Raw genomic sequence first — 14,533 nt, 5'->3', positions numbered from 1 at the left:
GATATGTTTTAACAATGTATCTTTTTAGGGATGTAGGTAATCATGAGTTTTAAGAAATGTATCATAATTAAGGGAGGTTACACAGAAAATTAAGAATATAATACGCCATATATTTGATTTCATACCTACACAGAGAACTTATTAAACACCCCTTGTACACAAAGCAACATCATTTTTACTCTCAGACTTAAACAGACCGAGAGTGTGAGCAGCTCTCAGTGAAAAGAACTCTGATTGAAGACTGAGCAGTGCTTCCAGTGCCTGTCTCTCTCTCTCTCTCTCTCTCTCTCTCTCACACACACACACACACACACACACACACACACACAAATGCATTTTCTTTCCCGAGGACACACTGTAGTCACACAAACCCATTCAAGAGATGAACCAATTATTCCTGTAGTATGAACACCAAAGTGTCGATTTGAGCCCCCCCCCCCCCCCCACCACACACACACACACACACACACACACACACACACACACACACACACATCCCGTCCCTGATTCTCTGTGATTACAGGAAAGAACTGGCCGCTGAGGAGATACAGCCACGAGATGAGAGACCGAACGGCAGCAGCACAGGAAACATTTAACCCTTAATGAGCTGCTGTCAAGAAAATTAAATCAAATCACTGTGGAGAGCTGCAGGCTGAGGGCTAAAACAGGTTTTTGTATGTGCACATATTGATTTCAGGTTTTCAGTTTTGTTAAATTATCTTTACAACAAACATTACAGCAAACTATAAATTTGACTATTAACATGAAATTCATCTGATTTTGCATCTGAAAAAAAAAAATCTACATAATTTAACGGATAAAAAAAGTGTGGTTTTATAAACTGGAGGTGGAAAAGTCCAAGTTTTCCTTGTTTTATTACAACCTTCTCTGCCATGAAAAGATCACTGAACATTGGTTTATATATATCATTAGAAAAGATGTATTATAAAGTGTGAATTCTTAAACATATATTGTAATAGGTTTCTGTGAGTTATTTATAGGCATAATTTGGTTTGATTAAAGAGGAAAATTATACCCTTTTAAACACAGTTCCCTGGGGTCCTAATTCATCACACGCCTCTGTCAAAACTCCACTCAATTCCACTAAATTCCTCACACCCTTGTCACAAACACAGTTTTTCTCTCCATCACTTGAAGAAATGTCAGAAACTGGGTTTGCGGCGAACAAAACTGGTGCAGTTTGAGGTTGAGGGGGTTTAACAATGAAGCGAAGACACAACATTAGAGCAACACGTGATAAAATCTAAAAACAGGAATTAATTAATGTGTCCTACAGGCTTCTATCATAATGTGCAACAGATCTGAATATATCTCCTGTTTAAGCAGAACACGTTTCACTGTCTACACTATTCAGGATGCTGTGTTGGGGAATGGGGAAGTGCACTGTCAGTGAATGTGAATATAATAATGGTATATAATAAAGGAGAGAAAAACTATGCTTTATTAAGAGAAAAAAAAGAGCAGCTCTGCCGGCCCTGTGTTCAGTTTTCCTCTGTCCTCTGCCCTGTAATAAGGCCATCAGAAGCGGCTTGGCGAATCAGGACGCCTCCACAGAATCACGGGCACGACTTCGTCCGTCCTCCCTTCGTCCAGCACTGTGGCCAGCCTGCCCCACAGGGGAGCTGTGTGCATCAGCCCTAACGACAGCTATACCAGGACTACCCCTCATCTCCGCATGGCCTGCGGCGCTCAGAGGCCCGGTGCCGTCCAGCCCCGAACCCGCAACAGCTTCTAAATCCATCAGCCACTGCTCCACCACTACCACATTTTTTACCTCTGAAGAAATGTAATTTAAACAGAACCACAGAAAGGTCAACAGCAGAGCGCCCGCCTTCCTCGCTGACACGGGGAGATCTCTGTTTTATCAGGGCTGACTCCAAAAGGTGGTTTTAAAATGGATGGTGTGTGTGTGTGTGTGTGAGAGAGAGAGAGAGAGAGAGAGAGAGTATGCTTGGCAGTTGGAAGAAAAAGCATTATTATCTCTCACCAATTCTCTCTCTCACGCTCACTCTCGCTCTCGCTCTCTCTTTCTCTCTGAGGAGGTGAGGGTTATGCAGGGGCAGAACTGCCTGAAATCTGGGCTCGAGTGAGATATATTTACCCTGGAGTGAGTGGGAAAGAGGTGAAGTGAAGCCTGAACTTTGAAAGACGGCCAAACCTAGCAACATTTTTAAATAATTAACCACATGAACATTTATGTTGCTATAAATGAACTATGCACCAAAATGCATTTCCATTTAGTCAAGAATTCACAAATGGATGAACAAGAATTTCTGTAACACTAAAGATAATTATCATTGTCTACTTCCAGTTTTGTTAAGTGATCAGCTTTGTTTTTTGTTCTCCACTCTATAAATATAATGAATTCTAGATTTTTATTTCTTCATAACTTTTTGCTACAACTGTCAAACAACATTCTTCAAAATCTATAAAACATTTACAGCTGTAGATCATCCTGGGCATCCCATTTTTATTTAGAGATTCCTACAAAGTATTTTAAACCTAATAATTGGTACAGGATTACATAATCGAAATGAACACTCATTAGCCAGAGAACTTGTTGAAAAATTATTACAAAATATATTAGCAGTGGCTCTGAAGTTTAGAGCAGTGTTTGAAAGCTCTTTGTCATCCTTTGTCGTTGGAGCATTGCTCCAAACAGTAATGCTTTTTAGCAACTTTAATTTAAACAGAAACACTTACAAACATCCTCAGCACCACACTCAAGAGAAAGGATGTGAGATTGAGGCACCAACTCTGTGTTAAATGTTGAATGGGCCACAAAACTCAACAGCCTCAAAACACCAGTGAGACGTAACTTCACAATGAAAAGACTTCAGGCCGTGGAGCGCAGCACTGTGAAGCAGAACGTGGTATTACCTCATGCAAAACCTCAATTGTAAAACTGAACAGTCATTTTTAAAAAACAAAAACACAGTGTGAGGCTCTTTCTCTGCTGGAGTCCTGTTTATGCATATGTGCTCCGTGTACTGCTCTATGACCGTGAATCACTGTGCACTACAGAAGACCACACAGTTTTAGGAACCAACACACAGCAGCAGTGGAGGTCAAAGGAAACTACACACACACACACACACACACAACGGCCTCCAGTCCTTGTTCTGTGAGATGGTGCCCACATTCTTCACCCAGCACCACAGGAACCAGGCTCGGGCATCCTGCTGCACTAATGACTGCTTGGGCAAAGTAAACCCACCACAGACACAGTCAGACTCCCACTCGCCAAATATTTGTTCTGAACTGGAGCCCCCCGCTGTCTGCCCATCTCTAAATATCTCAAAGAGGACCTTCCTACATTTTTCTGCCCTGTGTGGGTCTTTCATACCCTCCACCCTCTCATACAGACAGAAAAACATTTATTGCGAGAAGTATTTAAAGAAATGCATTGCAACCATGTTATAATGGACTATACAATAGGTAAGAACAAATACCTGAAATAAAAGCAGAAGCAGAAAGAAAAACACTGATATAACACAGACATATAAAACCCTCCCATGTGCTGAAACTGCTCAGAGTGGAACTTCTCAAGTTCAGGATTTCACACACTTTGTGGCGTCAAGAGAACAATGTGTTTTACATTTTTTCTGAACAACAGTAAAAAAGAGACACAGAGGACGCAGCAGCAGGTCCAACTCTGTGTGAATCAGTCACGATTAAGAGGAGGTTTAAAACATTACAGACACACTGAGTACAACAGTAAAGCAAAACTACCACACACACACACACACACACACACACAGTGAGATAAAATCAAACACAAAGCCAAAGGAAGAACAGCTGTATCTTGATTGAGTAAGATACTGTGAGCCAAGATTTACGGATGATAAAGACATCAGATAATAACAGGCTGAGACACGCAGAGTAAACACTCAAGGTGAAGATACGGAATTTATGTAACATTGTGTTTTAGTGAAAACACTGTGCTTTTATGTGACTCTTAACTCAAACCCACATGCCACGTCCCGCTTTGGAACTGCACCTGGAGACAATGCCTCCTTGGTTTGTGCAATTTGTTTCTTTGTGTTCCTCCTGTCCTCTTTAACCCTATGGGACGTATCTGTAGAAAAGCCTGAAGGTGCTGAATGGTGCTGTTGAAGGTTGTGCGAGTGTGTGCAGGAATGTTGCTGATCCAGCCTGTCTAAACCTCACGCTCCGTCTGGTTTGTGAGGAACACCTGTGCTGTGTTACGGCAGCAGGACAATGTGGCTCTTTTTGGAGCAGCAAACCCACCACAGAGTGAGAGAAAGGAAAGGGGCAGCACATATTCAAGGCTGAGTGAACGTGTGGAAGGACTGTCATTGTAAACATTTTTAGAGCAGCATGCATTCAAACATGCATTTACACATAAAAAGTGTGTAAAATAAGTACACACTCAACAATGAACACTAATTACTGTTTATTGGCTACATGAAAAAGGGAATGTAGATGATTCTGGAGAACTACTCCCCCACTTGTGTCAGAACGTCCTCATCTTTTAAGGCTGAAGTTTAACTTCTCTGTAAGTTTTTATTTACTGTTTGAGTTATCACATAAACTCATTTGTTTAGTTTTGTAGCAAATTTGCTCTGTGTTTACTTTCATGCAGATAGAGCTCTCCCGAATTTATAGTCAGTTCCACCATAAGAAATGTAACTGTAACAGCAAACATAAGTCAGTGTTATCCCAATTACTGTGCCAAGGCTGGGTATAAACACCAGTGCTTTTTCCAGAGTGCCAACATTCTCTGAATTTTATCAAAAGTGTTTTGGATTAAAATCATGAACATCACATTTCATAGATTGAATAAAAAATATATCTTTTTCATAGTTTTCCAATATGTTCTCAGTATATAAACAGAAATTGTGCACTAAAATGTTCAGAAAAATGCCATTTTACATTTGATGTGTAGCTGATGCATCACATTTCAGTCTGTCTCTGAGGAAGCAAGAGCTAGCCTTGACCTTTCACACTTAGTAGTTTAAAGCAATGGGGAGACCTTCCAAATAATGTCTGAGGGGTTAATTTTGTTCTGCATTCATTAGAAATGTTTTAAATAAACTGAAGATCTGCAGCTCCAAACCACTGCACCTTGAGCTGCTTATACTGCACCAGAGGGAACGTCTTGACTAAAAGAGTTCAGCCCAAAACTGCAGCCAACCCGACCAACAAAAACGAGCTGACGAACCCTTTTTCCCCCCAAAGCAAACTCCATTCCAAAGCCGCCAGAAAGCTGCTGCCGTGGCTCCCTCGTGTTTTTCTTTCTGCCTTTCATTCCCTCTGCAGGAAAAATTCTTTCCTACTCTCCCTCCAATTGTGTTTTGATGAGTTTTTAATTTTGTCAAAGCTCAGGTCCATGATCCCTGCCTCTTCTGCGTGGCCAGAACCCCCAAACAGGTGGGTCCCGCTCAGCAGGGACGTGTTATAACACTGCCGTGCAGACCAGAAGGATCTTTTGATGGTTGTTTTACTGGTCTCTCTCTCTCCTCTCTTTCCTCACCTCATTGACCCTCCCCATCACCCCTAGGAAAGGCAAACCCCTCAGGAGACAAAGCTTCAATTCTTCATTCAGCTCCGAATGCTGAAGTAATTAAAACAGTAAAAGAGATTGTAGAAATTTTGTCAGGTAAGTACAGTTGTGCTGCTTCTGAATCCTGCTGAATACAGCCCTGCTGTTGAATAGTATTCACATGACAGCATTACAATTAAAGCAGCTTTCACAGAACAAAACCTTATTTTTGACAGAGAAAGACAGAGAAACAAATAAACTCTGCTTGACTCTCCACATTTCTGTGACTTAAACCCAAGACATTCTGACCTCATTCACAGTCAAGGGCACCTTCAAACTCTGACATCTGGCTGATCCAGACAAAAAGCTACTGATGTCTGATATCTAACATCTGGCCTAATGATAAATTAAAACATCAGTTTGATTGAAAAAACCACACAAATACACAGCAGCAGACACTGGCAGCCTAAATGTCAACTGCGGTGGAAAACAACTAATTCCTCCATTTCTTGACACTAATTACTTTCACCAAAAAAACATCAGGGAAACAGGACTGCATTACGGTGTCATGACCGCAAATGTGTGTCATGACTGCCACTGACAGAGGAGTTGCACCCAGACCGATCATAATCTCACCCTCAACCTGTCTTATTTAATTCTCTAATGTTTTTTTACCCTCTTGATTTTAAAGTTTCCCACATGCGCCAAGTTTTTTCCCACTCAGTCTCTTTCTGCACTTGAGAGGATTTTGCATTCAGGTTTTGAAATGGGTGGGGTTTGATAGTTTGGCGGAGTCAGGGCTGTTTTTCTCTCAGTGGATGCTAATGACTGATGTCTCCTGGCAGTACACAGCGCCACTTCTGACTCTTTATCATTCTGCACTATACAGTCTACATAAGGTGTCATCAAGGTACAACCTATCAGTTCTCCTGAAAGACAAAACCTTTACAGCACAAGTTTTCCTTTCAGGATCGACAAAACTGACTAGATTTAATCGTCATCTTTGCCCGCCTAAGCTCACCATTCAATTACTTAAGTAGCTGCCAGGTATGTGGGAGAGAAGTTGTCAGTGTTGCCTTATCATACATATATGCCCTGATCTTTAAAATAGACATTAACCGGCATTTCACTCCTATCTGGTGACTGGAAGAACTCAAACCAGTCCAAACTGCAGCTCAGGGCCAAGTGCATTAAACAAGTGAAGGAACATAACATGAAGAGCCCTAAAATCCTTCTTTGCCTCCTAAATCTTATTCCAAATCAAATGCTATCCTGTAAACATCTGCGAGTCAGCTAATTCGCTTTGAAATATGTATCAGTTCTTCATACAATCACATCCTATGTGAGAAGACGTATCGGTCAAAACTATTCAATACCCATGGAAGCCCTTCTTTTTTAAGCATGAGGACAACCTCTGCTCTTTGACGACACTTGTTTAGGATGAAGCCTTTCTTCCACAAATGCATTTTAAAAGAGTGACTGCACTAAATATGCTGCAGTGTTAGGTGTTTATGACACTTTGCAAGAAAATATATTTATATTTATAAATTTTACCCCAGTGTTTTTTTTCTTTTTTGAGAGGACAAATCAAGCTACATTTTTCATGAAAGTGGAGTTAATTTAATGGCTTTCCACTAAATTTCCACTAGATTTTGGAGGAGTTTATTGTGTATTTAATCTGGTATATCTCACAGATATTGCTCTATAGTAACATTCAATAACTCCCATTAAATTATTGCCTTACAAATTAAAATAAATTGTGTTCTGGTAAAATGTAAGTTTCATGCCACTGGTATTTTATAGGGGGTAATAATTAATAATACTACTATATGATGACATACAAGCTGCAGTAAGCGCGCCACAGGACCCCCACAGCATGGGGAATTATAGCCTAATGGGAAACACACATCTGTCCATCTCATAACCACTGGAGAAAAAGGCTGCCATTCTAAACATGGCCCTAGTAGCAAGGTTTCATTTAAAACCAGGAGCTCCAAGCCACAGACCCTATAGTTTCAGACTGAGAGGGGTAGCCATGGCAGAAATGGCTCGAATGTTGTAGATCTGACCAGGAGAAGACATGGTCATGGGTTGGAGGACTATTATGCATTGTATCCACATTATGAATAACAGACTGGTTCTGATTATACACTGATGAAAGCGCCAAACCTACCACCTCCAGTCATCAGATATGAACGGCTACTGAATTCTCACATACAGAGAAATGTAGATGAGATATAATATCCTGAAAACAGGGTAATTTACATGTTTATCTTCTGTACCATACACATAACAGCCTTAATGCTTACAAAATGATCGACAGGTTCAAAACAGGACACACTAATATGGAAAAGCTGTACAAAATGAATCATTAATAATGAATGAGCACTGCAGTTTTTTCGCTGTTAAAAAGTCACGTAAGAGTGCAAACTGCTCAGCTGAAGGTTATCCAACTTAAAGCTCATTAAGTCTTAATTAGAACCATACAGGCAATCTGAAAAAACAAGGTGGAACTGAGGAAACTTTATTATTATTATTTTTCCTGTGGCAAGTTCACAAAAAAGATTTTATCTCAAAGATGCTGTGCAAATACCTGTGGGATTAAACTATAAAATGTCCAAGGGAATTACTGAAAATATCCCTGCCAGCTGTCAAATATTTCCACTTTACTATGGGTGAGTAGCCTCTATTAGACTTCCATGAGCAGCATTTAAATGGAATCCCAGGGTCTTTGTGTTGGTGTTGGACTAGAGTTGTGAGCTGAGAAAGGGTCTGCAGGTAGAGGACTGATGGAGGGGATTTCATTACTCACACACTGGAGAAGTTGGAACTGCAGCAGCAAAAAAAAAAAAAGGAAGGGAGAGTGATGGAGAGAGAGTGAAGAAAGAATAACCCAGTTACGTTCTTTTTTCCACTATCCTGCTATAAACCTGCACAGACGCAGACTTCAGCTCTTAAAAAAAGAAGAAATTTTCAGAGCCCCCCACTCACATCACCCCCTGTTGCCTTGAATCCCATTCTGGAAGCCTTAACCAAAAATGACTAACAGATTCCACTGGCTCCCCTGATCTGGCCAGCAAGTCTAGACCAGACAGAGCAGTACGTCTCTGGAAGGAGCCGCAGCTACTTCACCTTCACCATCTGGGATTTGGATTCTGACTTGACCTGACCTGCCCTCTGCCCTCATCTTAACTGACCACAAACACACTGCTCTGATATGTCAGGACTCATGGAGGAGTCTCCCGAACGAACTGTTGATGGCAAAAATCATGGAGGAAAAGTGGGACTACTGTACTTCTGGCTTAAAACACACCAAATGTAAATGTAACCTCTTTCCTTTTCTTTCTCTGAGCTGGTACCAAAACAGCTGCCCCTAATCCAGCGCAAGCTCCACCTCATCTGGATTTGATTTGGCGAAGAGGTGTATGGGAAGAGAGGGAGCCATTATTACTGGGACTCTTTCAATCCGACTGATTAAAGAGGGTTTGGGTCGATTACACAGGATCGCTGAGCCTAGGTTCGCCCAAAGTCTTTTCCAAAACCATAGACTCAACTTAAAAAGGGAAAGAAACATAAGGAAGCTTGGTTCTGGAAAAACAGAGGAACACACAGTAACCTAAAGACCTGTGGAGATGTGGTCAGTGGCACTTTACCAACCAGCACCTCCATCCCAGCACACTCTCCGTCGCTTTAAATACAGAGCTGCTCTGGCTTTTGAAAAGCAGCCACTTTGTGAGGTTTTTACAACGTCTTCTGTGTCTCAGTTAGAGAAACAGTCAGGTTAGCCTTGTTGATTCAGCATTTAGTGATCCGGAGCCCTTTTAGGAGACGTTTAGGAGCTTGCAATTTTAGAAAGACTTCCAGAGGAAATTTACCTGGAGCGTTTGGTTAAGAAAGTCGTGTTTGACAATATATTCAGGAATATTTCTGAGGTCTGCAGAGACCCCAGGATCAGGTAAAACTAGAGCTAGACAATATGGCCAAAATTTATATCACAATATATTTCTTAATTTCGGTCAATACGGTATAATTAACAAAAATAAATAATATTTAATATTTAATATTTTTTAAACTAAGTTTTTTAAAACTGAGTGCAATGAACTGATTGCAGCGCCCTGTAATGACTGTCAGTCAGTGACAGATGCTATAAATAATATTGATTGAAATATTTAAAATGTGTAAAAAAAATCATGTCATTGTTATTGAAACATTTTATATTGCAATATATATTGGTATAAAATTATTGTCCAGCCCTAGGTAAAACCTGAGCTTTTCTGGTGAGTTAAAAGTTCCGTCTCGCTGCTTTCACACAAAAGGTCCCTAAGACCATTTTAGGGCCTAATATAGGACATGCGCATAACTGCAAATTCCCAAACTCCTAACCTAAGATGTAGCCAATCCATCCCATCTCCAGCTCTCCAAGGGGGTTGGGGGCTCATACCCCAATGGACGAGTGCAGGAAGGCTTCGGTATGTAGACACAGGCAGGAAACATGGAGCACAAGAATAATTAGTGTTAAAGGCTGCACTCAAAAAGCTGTTTGCAATTGCGTCAAATTGCAAAATTCTCTAATTGCAACCGTGCCAGAAGGTCCTATTATGCTCATTATGATTATGTTTATGGGGAAAGGGGGCGGTGCTGGGGTGAAGACTGAGAGACAGACCACTGGACAGAGAAAGCTAGAACCAGCAGAGATAATATATCTGCTCAAAATGGATAAGTAGTGTAATAAATCTCTGAAACAATCTTAGCCATGTTTTCCTCATGACCTTCAAGCTTCTAAAGTCAGTATTTTTACCTCAGAACTAAAGCTTCAGATTCATTGTGATTCTCCATTGAGCTGTAATAGAGAGAACAGAGCCTCTGTCGCTGCTACTCTGGGCTCAGCACTGCAGGAACTGCAATATGTAATTCTTGGAAGAGGGTAGGAAATAACCCACCCCCTGCTTCCAGTTGCCCCTTGAATTTGGGACGTAAAAGTGAATTAAACTCTCTAACTGTAGGTGGAGCCCAGGAGTAAAAATACAGAATCTTACCTAGTGCTGCTTTAACACCATGTACTTCCAGAATATATAAACCCAACACAGGTCTGATGTAAGGGAGAAGAGATGGCTGGGAGTGTGTGTGTAAAATGCAAAAGACAAGAAACTTGTCTTTTGACAAGCAAGAAACTCTCTCTGTTAACATACACTGTCTTCTCAGTGTTACACCCCAAATATTTTGTTCTGTGTTAAAACCAATAAATAGAATTTAAAACACTAATGTTATGCAGAAAAGCAGTGCTGTCGCTATCACCCAGGCCAGTTTTCAGAAAGCTCTATTTGCCCGTGTCAAATTCTTCCCAACCACAGTCACCATTAAGTTATAGCAAAAACACAACATAGTTCACAACATTTTGCATTCAATTTCCTAAACTATCTCATTCCAGATCAACCACACAGAGCCAAAACGCTGCCTGCTGCAAAACAAACCTCAACATGAAACAGACGTCCTCTCTAAAGACGGATAATAACTAAAGCAAACAGAGCAGTAGAGGGATAATTCTTATAATAATGCACTGGCAAGAAGTGTGAGAGCTGCAGGGGGTTGGAGATTGTGGCTGGTGCTCATTTGCGTGTGCCTGAGGAATGTAGCTGCTCCCAAACCTGAAACATTCTTGTGCAGTGCAGAGGCCTCACTGTTGATTCTGTGATCAAGAATTCATCCCCATGTTATTACTGCAGCCTTTCAGAACGTGGAGGTGAAAACAGAGGCTCTAAATGACTAAATGACTACATACACAAGCCTCAAACTATTATTACACAACAACACAGGCACGGAACATTGGACTCCAGCCATTAGTCCGATTGGATCTGCAGCTCTGTATACTCCGGGACTTGCACCGGCCCACGTCTGCTGAGCCAGCGCTTTCTGATTTGAGTCATGCCAGAGAACTCGATTGTGATCTTGGAGGAGGAAACAGGGTGAATTTTAGGACACTATCTCGTCAGTTGCTCAGAGCATAGCTGACCTGAAAGTGTGGAGGTTGTGTTTTTTCTTTCTCTTTTTCTTTTTTCGGTGAGTGTGAGGTGGTGATTACATTTTCCACCTAATTTAATTTATGCTTGAAGTTTGTTTAGGCTGGTGACCAGTTAAGAGATTACAGCTGGGAAAGAATGAAACTGGAAAAAAGGAGGAGGGATGGAAGAAGTGAGACATGATTAAGTGAGCTCAGATACGTAAGACTGTGGACAGAGAGGGAAGGGGTTGTAGTTCACAGGAACGCTCTAACATCAGACTCTGCCAGGATTTTTAATCTGAGCTCCTATCCGGAACTGACCTGAGCAGGGGTCTCACAGATAGGTGAACCCTGTGATATGAGAGTAGAGTTGCTGAGCTGTAAAGATGTTTCAGTCTGTAGATGCCAAATGCAAATCTCTAGTTGAGAGGTTCAGAAAATGACTTATGTCAAACCTTATTTTTCAAAATCAACCCAGAATCTGCCAGAGGAAATGAAAGAGAATTCATGAGTGGGTTGGCAGCCCCTGAACAAAGCAGTTTAGTCAAAGCAGTTTAGCAGTTTAGCTGAGATCAGAAGCTTGATTTGATCAAAAACTGTGTTTTAGAGAAGAGGAAGGAAAATGTGAAAACAAATCTACATTCTCCACTTTAACTGCCCTCCCCCTCCCCCTACAGAGCGCATGGCCCGCCCATTCCTCACACACTTTTACAGTCGAGTGGAGCCTCAGTCAGCGGCACACGCCAAACACCCTCCCCGCCAGGCCCAGCCCCCCTCAATCCAACCCCCAGCCCCTTCCCCCGTCTTCAGAAACAGAAACAAACGGCCGCTGCCAACGCTGTGCCACAACAGTCCTGTATAAACAACACATTCCTCTCTCTCTCTCTCTCTCTCTCTCTCTCTCTTTCTCTCTTCCTCCCTCTCTCTCTTTGGTTTCAGCTCCTACTGTAGAGCGAAGTGAGGCAGAAGCAGAGACACGGCAAATGGACAGAGCCTGGGCGTCTACCACTAGGCGTCTCACAGCACCTCCAAGTTTAGAAAAACTGACCCTGAACAAAGCTGCTGCAAAACAAAGCCACAGAAAAGAAAGAAAGAAAGAAAGAAAAAAAGAAAGAAAGAAAGAAAGAAAGAAAGAAAGAAAGAAAGAAAGAAAAAATATGAAAGAAAGAAATGAACAATGAAAGTGAGAACAAAATAAATAAAGAAAGAAAATTCCAAGTGATGTGGAAGCTTTGTGTGATGGGGGCCATCTGCGTACTTCTTTGAGACGTATGTATTTTGCAGACAAAAGGAGATCCTCATTACTGCATCAGTGAGAGTGTAAAAGGCAGGGTCTCACACACACACACACACACACACACACACACAATAGACACACAGAACTTTTCTCTGCACTGATGAAGCTTTGTGGGCTATGGGCTCCATAAGAAGGAGGATGCAGATTATTATAATCATACATAAGATAAGATATAAAATATCCTACACCAATCCATTAGAGTTTCACATAGGGCTCATTCCACTCTCTTCCTACCTGCAGCCACATAATGTCTATTGTTCCAATCCTATAGATACACCCTAAGGTTGCTGTAGCTGTTTATGATCCGATCAGCAACCAGCTACCCTTAACATCTGCGGTTACTCATTGAGACCATCACGAATACACAAACCACCCATTGCATCACTAGTGCTTGACAGGGGTCATCACTGCTGTATTAAGCCCACGACACCTCCAGAATGCTCAGCAGTGAAGTCTGCCGTCCAAAAACCACCCCCCTCCAAGCTAACTTTGCAGTCGTATCTTACCATTAAGTATCAACAACTGTAAATACACTGGCCTCCCTGGTGACTACAGCTGTACCTAGCCCCATTGGCACCGTTAATGCATGCTCAGTGCCACCAGTTCCTTGTGATCTTTATGTGCTGCATCACTAACCACCACAACAGCACCTCTACAGTGCATTTCCCCAGCTAGTCTGTGTTCTCTTTATCCACACACACTGACTAGACCTTTCAGCTGTTTCTGATAACTCCTTCACAGCTGCCCTTATTTTCCGGCCCCTGATGCCGAACAAACAGGGATGTGGCAGAATTGGCTACAAATCCCCTTACACCCATCTCCATGGGTCTAACATGTGCCTGCCACCCACGTTCCCACACCTCAACCACCAAGTCCATGTACTTCAGCTTCTTCCTTTCGAATGCTTCGTCAACTGCATCCTCAAATGGAACTGTTAACTCTATGAAATATACTATCCATTCACTTTCAGAGTACAGCATCATATCTGGCCTCAGTTTAGTTAATGCAATGCACTCTGGGGCCTGCAGTTTTTTTACCTAAGTCCACCAGCAATTTCCAATCTCGTGCTTCACCCCATCTACCAATATTTATAGCCTGCGCACACTCTCGAATACGTTTCACCTCACGCACAATCCTAATAAATGTATTACTACAACCACTCGTTAATGTGTTTACCTCTAAGCGTTTGCTGTCCAACAAACATGCTAAAACCCATAGCACCTGATTTTGTCTCCATGTATACCTCCCCTGTGACAAACTAAGCTTACATGCTGATAGAATATGCTTCAGCTTGCCAATCCCTGTACATAATCTTCAACTAGGGTTTTCACCTACCTACTGTCCAAGATTTTGTGGAGATGGAAGGACATCATAAGTTGCTCCAAGCAAAAACTTAATACGACTTGCCTCCATCAACCACTATTCTTGCCAAGTGATCTTTCGCTTCTCTAGATTCTCCCAGCATAGCCACTGGCCTTGTTTTGCCTGTGATACTGCTGTTGCATACCGTGCCTCCTCTTCCTGTTCACGAATATATCTAGCCATCATTTGCCTTCTCTCTGGTGATGGACCTGACCCAAAGCCCGCTCTTCTGCATTGCACTTGGCCAATCACATCCTTTAGCTCTAATGAGCTCCTGGCTACCTGCACTGACACTCGTGGGTTCCACTTCCTTCCAGCTTTTGTGACTGGCACTGCTGCTTTAACCACT

General features: G+C 41.9%; 1 protein-coding gene across 2 annotated transcripts in view; it reads right to left on the bottom strand.

The window, feature by feature from the left end:
- The window catches only part of coro7 (coronin 7), a 99,687-nt gene that overhangs the window by 43,954 nt on the left and 41,200 nt on the right, over positions 1 to 14,533 (bottom strand). The gene's annotated exons all lie outside the window — the stretch shown is intronic.

Source organism: Hoplias malabaricus, chromosome 13 (genome assembly GCF_029633855.1).
Source record: "Hoplias malabaricus isolate fHopMal1 chromosome 13, fHopMal1.hap1, whole genome shotgun sequence".
NCBI classification, from domain to species: domain Eukaryota; kingdom Metazoa; phylum Chordata; class Actinopteri; order Characiformes; family Erythrinidae; genus Hoplias; species Hoplias malabaricus.
This window is presented reverse-complemented; position numbering and strand designations above follow the sequence as displayed.